Source organism: Balaenoptera borealis (assembly GCF_965194805.1).
Source record: "Balaenoptera borealis genome assembly, chromosome: 20".
Taxonomy (NCBI): Eukaryota; Metazoa; Chordata; class Mammalia; order Artiodactyla; family Balaenopteridae; genus Balaenoptera; species Balaenoptera borealis.
Genome location: NC_138879.1, coordinates 18,916,175 through 18,925,655, shown reverse-complemented (window position 1 = coordinate 18,925,655; position 9,481 = coordinate 18,916,175). Strand labels below are relative to the sequence as shown.

The window sequence follows — 9,481 nt, the reverse complement described above, 5'->3', positions numbered from 1 at the left end:
CAGATACCTGAGCCATGGCCTGGCCAGGCGATGCCAAGAGAGGGCAGATCCCGGACCCTGATGAACTCTGCCTTGGGAAGACTGGGCCCCAATTCCATTCCCTGCCTCAGGCTCCCCTTCCACGGCCTTGACATGCTATCCTCCATCCTTCCTCTCCCAGCCGGGGCTGAGACTCTGCCTCTTAGAACCTCTGCCCTCTGCCCAGAGCCTGGCTGAGCAGAAGGGTCCCTGCTTGGCAGGCCTGGGAGGAAGAACCGGGGTGGGCCCCCTCTCACATCCACTGTCTCCTGAACTCATCTCCCTTCAGCTCCATACCTCCCTTCTGCCCTCCTACCGTGCACCGTCTTCCATGGTGAACAAACTTTCCTCAGCCTTTTCCTTGGAAAACTTGTCTCTCTCTCTCCAGAGGACCTCATCTCCTGGCTCCTCGCAGGGTGCCCGACCTCCTTGCCTGGCAGGGGGCACTGCGTTAGTTCTCTGCACTGTTGGTAGATGGCCCCTCAAGGAGTTGGAAGGGGTTCTTCAAGGTTTCTGAAGTCCAATACGGTCATCTACAAGTTTTCACGCTGATTTTCTGTTCTGGATTGGAGCTGACTCAGATTCTTTTAGTTTGCTGGGGCCTTGAGCTCCCAAGTTGGTACTGTTAACTCTCCTTCATGCCTGGGAGCCAAGGAGGGCTTGTACGACTTATTCCCCAGGGCTTCTTGATCCCTACCATCATTTGCAGCCATGCCAACCTATCACACCACCCTTTCTTAATGTAAGGGAAGGGAACAGAAGCCTGGGTGTCACAGAGATTTGCACAAAGGAGACTGAGGTCATATGCTGTGGAGACCTTTCTGAGAAGGAAAACCTTGCTGGATTTTGTAAGAGACTATGGGTGACCAGGATCGGACAACAGAAGTGAGGGCCCAGTGCAAAATGAAAATGTGGGAATCCTTTGTTCAAAACTGTTAAGAATTCAAGACGGCAACAACACACATCGTAAAACCAGGTGCAGGGCCCTTCTGAATGCAGGGCGTGAGGCACAGGTCGCAGGCCCCTGAAGCTGGCCCTGTAGGTGACCTTTGAATGAGCAGTTTCAGACGCGTGATGGAAGCCAGAATCAGAGGGTAGGATATTGGATGATGTTATCTCTGGGCATGTATTTACCACTGACTCATTCTGGTGACATCAACAGGGTCATTTCTCAGACTCCCATTTGTCCAAGGAATCAGATAAGACATAGTTTTTACACCTGGGCAGAAGTGAACATTTTGTCTGTGGTTGCTTGTTAGTTAGGCCAGGCACTCTGCCACTGAATACTTGGGAGTCCATTTCGGGACTGGGCCTGAATGCGGAAGAGGAAGCACATGGAAGCCTACCCCTCCCACTGCTCTCCCGTCACACTGGGCAGGGGCTTTAACTAAGGCACAAGAAGTGAGTTATCTCCTTCTCCGACTAGGCCAGCTACCAGGGAAGAGTGGGACTGGGATGTCCAGCACAGCAGCTGCTGGAGAAGTGGGAAGTCTGCTCACCTAGGAGGGTCCAGCTGGCTCATGGACGTGGTCCACTGAGGGTGGTTAAGTGCAGTGCTCAGTAGAGAAGGGAGAACAGAGAGGAGGGAGGAACCACACTCAGGACGGTGCACAGTGCAGACTGGGGGTTGACAAGGTTGGAGCAGAAGTTCTTCCTTGCCATTCATTCATTCATTCATTCGTTCAGTGAGGGTTTCCTGTGAGCCCCATGTTATAAGTAGTACTGTGCTCAAGATTCAGCCCCTGTTCTGAGGGTCTCAGACGGTTGTGGTTAACCCAGTGGTTCACCCAGCCTGCACATTAGAATCACTTGGGGGAGCTTCTAGAATTAGTCATGCTTGGGTTTACCTGGACCAATTTAGTTAAAATCTCTGTGGATGGGGTCTAGGCGCTGGTGTATTTTTAAAAGCTCCCCAGGTATTTCTAATGTGCAGCCTGAGTTAAGAACTGCCGGTCTAGACAAGTACTGGCGGCGGAGATGCTAACAGCACCTGCCTGGCCCCCTCCATCATGTCCAAGGCTGAGGAGGCCAAGAAGCTGGCGGGCCGCGCAGCGGTGGAGAACCACGTGAGGAATAACCAAGTGCTGGGAACTGGGAGTGGTTCTACAGTTGTCCACGCTGTGCAGGGAATAGCTGAAAGAGTGAAACAAGAGAATCTGAACCCCGTCTGTATTCCCACTTCCTTCCAGGCCCGTCAGCTCATCCTGCAGTATGGCTGAACTCTCGGTGGCGTGGACCGACACCCAGAGACTGACCTCACCATCGATGGTGCTGATGAGGTAGATGTTGATCTCAATCTCATCGAGGGCAGTAGAGACTGCCTGACCCAGGAGAAAATTGTGGCTGGCAATGCCAGTTGCTTCATCGTGATCAGAGATTTCAGGAAAGATTCAAAGAACCTCGGGGAATCAGTGGCACAAGGGGAACCCCCATCAAGGTCATCCCGATGGCCTATGTCCCAGTGAGCCGAGCTGTGACCCAGAAGTTTGGGGGTGTGATTGAACTTCGAATGGCCATCAACAAGGCAGATCCCTTGGTGATGGATAACAGTGAGTCCCCTACATACAAATGAGTTGCGTTCTGAGAACTCATTCATATGTCCAATTTGTTCATAAGTCCAACAAAGTTAGCTTAGGTACCAATTAACACAATCGGCTATATAGTACTGTGCTGTAATAGGTTTATAATACTTTCATACAAATAATACATAAAAAACAAACACAAAGAATAAAGAAAACATTTTTAATCTTACAGTACAGTACCTTGAAAAGTACAGTAGTACAGTACAACAGCTGGCGTACAGGGGCTGGCATTGAGTGAACAGGCCAGAAGAGTTACTGACTGGAGGAGGGAGAGGAGGTGGGAGACGGTAGAGCTGAAGGATCGTCAGCAGTAGGAGACGGAGGGCAAGGTGAAATTTCACTCATGCCTGATGTCGATGGCACAGGTTCTGGTTCCTTGCTGGATTCAATTCTATCTACCCTCTTGAAAAAATGATCCAGTAATGTCTGGGTAGTAGCTCTTTTTTTCTCATCATAGATGACATGGTAGCACTAGATTGCATCCTGAACGGCAGCTGCAACCTTCGTGAACCTTTCTACGTTCAGGTCCTGTGCTTCAAAAACTAACAGTGCCTCTTCAAATAAAGAAAATCCCCTTGCCATTTCTTGCATCCTGAATCTCTTCGGTTCTTTAGTTACTTCTTCCTCTTGTCTCTCTTTGTCCTTTCTCTGGGCCTCCAATTCCACCAGGTCTTCATTAGTAAGCTCTTCATGTCGCACAGCAACAGTCCTGTACAGTAAAGTACACAAAAGCACAACAACTTGCAGAGGATGCACGCATGTGACAATGTACGCCAGACACATGAACTAACTTGCGTGATTGGACATGTGAACGCACGTTTGCGTCTTTGAAAGTTCGCAAATTGAAGGTTCGTACGTAGGGGACTTACTGTAATGGGAATTTTATCCTGGACTGGAAGTTTGACGGGGTCCACAAATGGAGTGAAGTGAACACAGCTATCAAAATGATCCCAGGTGTGGTGGACATGGGCCTGTTCATCAGCATGGCGGAGACAGTCTACTTCGGGATGCAGGACGGCTCGGTGAACATGAGGGAGAAGCCTTTCTAAACTGGCCCTGCAGGAGCGGAATGTGTTCCCCTCATGTCCCCAGCCCACCGCCGAGGCGGACATGCCTCTCCAGGAGCCTTTGCCTTAATGTATCTGTACCATGTAGACAGCTTGGCAGGGTGGGGGGTTGAGGGTTAAATCCTGTCTTCTGAATTATTGTTATTAAATGTCTTTTTAAAAAGAGAAATACAAACATATATATTTTTGCTGTTAAAAATACTCAGTTTTTTTTATAAAGTAAAACTTGATTTCATGTTGTATATGAACCATTTACCAAAAGAAAGGAGGACTGTCTTTTTTTTTTTTTTAATTAATTAATTAATTAATTAATTTTTTTGGCTGTGTTGGGCCTTCATTTCTTTTTTTTTTTTTAAACATCTTTATTGAAGTATAATTGCTTCACAGTGGTGTGTTAGTTTCTGCTTTATAACAAAGTGAATCAGCTACACATATACACACGTTCCCATATCTCCTCCCTCCCGCATCTCCCTCCCTCCCTCCCTCCCCATCCCACCCCCCCAGGCGGTCACAAAGCACCCAGCTGATCTCCCTGCGCCATGCGGCTGCCTCCCACTAGCCATCTATTTTACATTTGGTAGTGTATATATGTCCATGACACTCTCTCACGCTGGGAGGACTGTCTTTTAAACTTTTAACTTGAGGCTGCTGGTTAAGCTTCTGAATGTTGGGTTTGCTGAGAGATGTAAATCAAACTTTTCTTTAAACTGGTGAAATGAAGGGCGCAGCCAGCAGTGATCCCCTGATGCCTTACTGGAAACATTGGGGTTCGTTTACTTTTCTGCCACACTGTTTTGTTTTCAGTTTTTGTTGCGATTACGCACAACATGTAGTTACATGTTTTAAGATGTGAATTACAAAAGTCTGGTGAGTGTAGTGGTGTGGCACGCGTGACGCAGAGTGTGTAAACTATTGAGGGAAAATGTGGGAGCTCTTTTGCTGAGTTGAGGGGGTTCGTTCAGACCCCTCTTGTTGGAAGCCATTGGCCAGAAATACTTGCCAATGCTGCCAACCTACTGCTGTGAGCAACCTTTCAAAGACTGTGTTTTTGTTGTTAATATTTTTTTCGTTCCCTTATTACTCAGCCATAAAAAGGAACGAAGTTGGGTCATTTGTAGTGATGTGGATGAATCTAGAGTCTGTCATACAGAGTGCGCTAAGTCAGAAAGAGAAAAACAAATATCATATATTAATGCATATATATGGATTCTAGAAAAATGGTACCGATGAACCTATTTGCAGGGCAGGAAAAGAGATGCAGATGAGACGAACTGAGACTAACTGAGAGAGTAGCATTGACATATATACACTACCATGTGTAAAACAGATAGCTAGTGGGAAGCTGCTGTATAGCACAGGGAGCTCAGCTCGATGTTCTGTGATGACCTAGAGGGGTGGGATGGGAGGAGGGAGGTCCAAGAGGGAAGGGATATATATATATATATATATATTTATATATAGCTGATTCATTTTGTTCTACAGCAGAAACTAACACAACATTGTAAAGCAATTACACTCCAATAAAAAAGTAAAATAAAAATTTTTTTTCGTTCCTTTATTGTTAGTTGCATGGCATCAGAAGCTGTTACCTCTTTATGTCGTTTGAGGGTTGAAATAAAACAGGATGGTGCCATTTTGAAAGAAAAAAAAAAAAAAAGAACTGCCAGTCTAGAGGGAGACATGGACGTGTGGACACACGTCTGCACAGTGCCTTTAATGTGATGTCTGCCAGAACCAATGTGTGAAGCCCAGAGCTGTGAAGCCCAGAGAGAGGTTAAGTCACTGTGGCAGAATCTGCTGGTGTTGTCTGGGTGGGGGTGGGGGGGTGACATTTTTACCTCTACTCAATTAGGGCTTTTCAGGTGGGCCTGGGAATTAAAGAACCATAAAACAGATTAACAGTAGAAAAGCGTACACATTTATATGTCTTGGAGGGGGAGGGATAAATTGGGAATTTGGGATTAACGGATACACACTACTATATACAAAAAAAGATAAGCAACAAGGTCCTACTGTAAAGAATACGTGTGTGTGTGTAACTGATTCACTTTGCTGTGCACCTGAAACATTGTAAATCAACTTGACTTCAATGGGACTTCCCTGGCGGTCCAGTGGTTAGGACTCCGCGTTTCCACTGCAGGGGGCCCGGGTTCCATCCCTGGTGGGGGAACTAAGATCCTGCAAGGTGTGTGGCGCGGCCAAAAAAAAAAAAAAACAACTATACTTCAATGAAAAAAAATTTTTTTTTTAAATTTATATAAATGACACGGGAGCCCTCATAAGGAAATGAAGACCTAGGGAAGTGGTAAAACATTAATACTTTTATACTAGGTTGAATAAAGAGCAGTGATTGTAGTGAAGTGACTAAAATATACGGGGAGCTTAAAGGAAGGGAAAAACTATTTTAACAAGGCCTGTTTGTACAGAATTCTCTTGGCTTTGATTCTCCATTGAAGAATGTTTCTTTTCTCCCCATACAGGGAGGGCATCTTTCACATGGGGGTTTGGTCTCCTGTTTTCTGGAAGAAAAGGAGAGACTAGAATTCTCTTCTTGCATCTGCTCAAAATAATCCTTAAGCCCAAGTGGCATATTTTGAAGTGGTGTATTTTTTTTTATAAATTTATTTTATTTTTGGCTGCGTTGGGTCTTTGTTGCTGCGCGCGGGCTTCTCACTGCGGTGGCTTCTCTTGTTGCGGAGCACGGGCTCTAGGTGCGTAGGCTTCAGTAGTTGTAGCGCACGGGTTTAGTTGCTCCGCGGGGTGTGGGATCTTCCCCGACCAGGGCTCAAACCCGTGTCCCCTGCATTGGCAGCCGGCTTCTTAACCACTGCGCCTCCAGGGAAGCCTCTGGGGTGGTGTATTCTGCCACCCTTCAGTATCCATTCCTAAGCTCCTTCCTTGATAACACACACTGTTCTGGGAGTAGCAATGTGCTCCGTCCCTCATGACAGAGCTGATTGGTCCTCTCAGTTTGTCAGAAATCTCGTCCACTTTCCCAGTCACCTTGGCAGCTGGGCGTGGTCCACTGTGATCAATGACGTCTAAACAGAAGTCTGCTAAAGGGGTTTCTAGGACAGTCTTTGATTTGCTCATAAAAGAGGATGGTTTGGGCCCTCCCCTTCTCCGTACAGCTTTCTTCAGGCTTTGAACATGAAGGGTCAACTACAGTCTTTTGTGACCTTGAGGCAGCAAAGCCGAAAGGAAAGGTGAAGAGTATCACTGAGACATTGGCCTGGATATTGCTGAGCTGCTCAACCGACACAGGCAACCGCCTACCTCTGGACTCACTATGTGAGAAAAATCATCTCCTGCTTCATTCAGTGCTTCTCAACTTGGCTGCACATTCGAATATGGGAGGTTTTGAAAATTACGGATGCCTGGGTCCACCTCAGAGATTCTGATTACATTGATCTGGCATGTGTACAGTGATGGGACTTTTTAAAGATCCTTAAGAGATTCTGATGGCAACCTAGGGTCACAAAAATTCCTTGGCTTGGGTTTTCTGTTGCTTTTAACTGAGAGCATTCCTACCTGATACACTAACTTTTCCAAGATATTAAGGAAGGCTTTACCAAGGAGTAGCATTTGAGCTGGGTCTTTAAGGCTCAGTTCATCAGGTGAAGCAGCAGAGTATGTGCAGGGTCAAGGGAGCATGAGAAGGCTTGGCTTCTCCTAGACAGTAGAGCAGAAGGGGTGGTGTCAAAGGCTGCAGTTAAAGTGGAAAGGGACCAGATCCCTGTGGTCTTATACACCATGTAAGATTTAGGACTTGGTTCCATGGCTGATGGATTGAAGGTTATTTACTTATTTATTTATTTACTTTTGGCTGCATTGGGTCTTTGTTGCTGCGTGCAGGTTTCTCACTGCAGTGGCTTCTCCTGTTGTGGAGCATGGGCTCTGTGCCACGAGGGAAGCCCGACTGAAGGGTTTTTAGATTACCTTTGATATTTGGATCATGTTGCTGGCTGTGTGGGGGATGTATTGGTGGAAGAGAGACAAGTTACTGCAACAGTCCAGGTGGGAGGTGATGAGGGCCTGGTGGACGCCAGAGCATGGGACTGAAGGAGCTATGCCTGGAGGAGCCCAAGATCATCAGACATTTGTGCCACTGGGCACATCCCTTCCCAATTCCCTTGGGCCTTTGATTCTCTGGACCTCATGGTCTCTGAGATACCTGCCAGCCTGATGTTCAATGTGTCTATGATGGTGGGGCAGGGAAGAGGCTGAGGCATGTCAGGGCCTGGCTCCCAAGTTCAGGGTCCCAGAAAGTAGGTCCTTCAGGCCCCGACCCTTGGCGGACTGAGTCACAACTCCTTCCTCCAAGGGGAGTAACTCCATGCCCCATCATGGGATCTACCATCCCAGATCCAGCATGGGTAGAGGGGGATGGAAAGGAAAGCAGGAGGGCTGGCTACTTTACCCATCATGTCAGCCAGGGAGCCATCTAACGCCAGTCTCCTAGGCAGTGTGGGCTGGAGGGGCAGCAAAGGCCTCTGCCATGCCTGTTCCTTGCGGAAACTGACAAGGGTGTATACACCTCCTGCTCCCATCCTCCGATGTACTCTCTCATTTGTTCAACACACACCTCCTGGGCTCCTTAGGCATTGGGGATGCAGAGAGAAGTAGAACAGCCCCCAGACAACGGTGAAGATGGATGTGTGCACAAACACAGCCTCCTGATAGCCTAGGGGTGGGCTCTAGTTGAGGTGTTTGCAGGTGTCAGAGGATCCTAGAGGAGAAGCAGTGGATTCTGTTTGGACAGTTGGGGAAACCTTCACAGAGAAGGTGACAGGTGAGGGGTGGCCTTGCGGGACAAGTAGGAGTCTACCAGATGGACAAAGGCACTGTAGGCTGAGACAAGAGCAAGAAAGAGTAAGGTGTGTTCTGAGAATGGTTAGGGGCTTGGTGTGACTGTAGTTTGGGATGTATGGGTCTATTACCTCCCTCAGCTAATGTTTACTGAGGACCCAGTATATGCAGGAAATGCAAATATGAGTAAGAAATATGAAGCAAGCAGCCTCCAGGGGAAGCGGATGTGTAACAGATAACTCAAATACAGCACCCTTAGTGTAGGAGAGAAGTCTTTACAAGGCACCTGTGGAAACATGAGGGACACATGGATGGAGGAGTGTTTGTGTCCAGGATTGACTTTTGGGAGAAATGCCACTTCCTAGTTGTGTGACCCTCGGCAAAATATTTAAACTCACTGTACGGCAAGTTTCCTCATTTGTAAAGTGGAGATAATAAAAATACCTACTTTGCAGGGCCGTTTTAAAGATTAAGAGAGCTTATGTATGTAAAAGCCTTTGCCCAGTGCCTGGAACACAGCAAACGCTGATAATGTTGGCTGTGATTGCCACTGAAGGAGGAGCTGTGTTAGGAGGAGAAGGAGGAAGCTGATCTGGGCAGTGACCGCCCAGAATTTCTAAAGAGGTGGGGCCTGCTAGGGGTAGAAATGCGACTGGAAGCATGTGAGGGGAGCTTTTCTTGAAGCTTCTGTTTTTATATCCATTGCCCTTTTGATCTGTAATATTTACAGTTTTCTAAACTGTTTTTTTAAAAAAAATTTAATTTAATTAATTTATTTTTTGGCGGTGTTGGGTCTTCGTTTCTGTGCGAGGGCTTTCTCTAGCTGCGGCGAGCGGGGGCCCCTCTTCATCGCGGTGCACGGGCCTCTCACTATCGCGGCCTCTCTTGTTGCGGAGCACAGGCTCCAGACGCTCAGGCTCAGTAGTTGTGGCTCACGGGCCCAGTTGCTCCGCGGCATGTGGGATCTTCCCAGACCAGGGCTCGAACCCGTGTGCCCTGCACTGG

General features: G+C 47.5%; 1 pseudogene across 1 annotated transcript; it reads left to right on the top strand.

The window, feature by feature from the left end:
* The first annotated feature begins 2,027 nt into the window (after positions 1–2,027).
* On the top strand, positions 2,028–2,590 carry LOC309618813 (ribose-5-phosphate isomerase pseudogene; annotated as a pseudogene). Its single transcript has one exon. The product of its transcript is annotated as a ribose-5-phosphate isomerase pseudogene (transcript).
* The last annotated feature ends 6,891 nt before the right edge of the window (positions 2,591–9,481 follow it).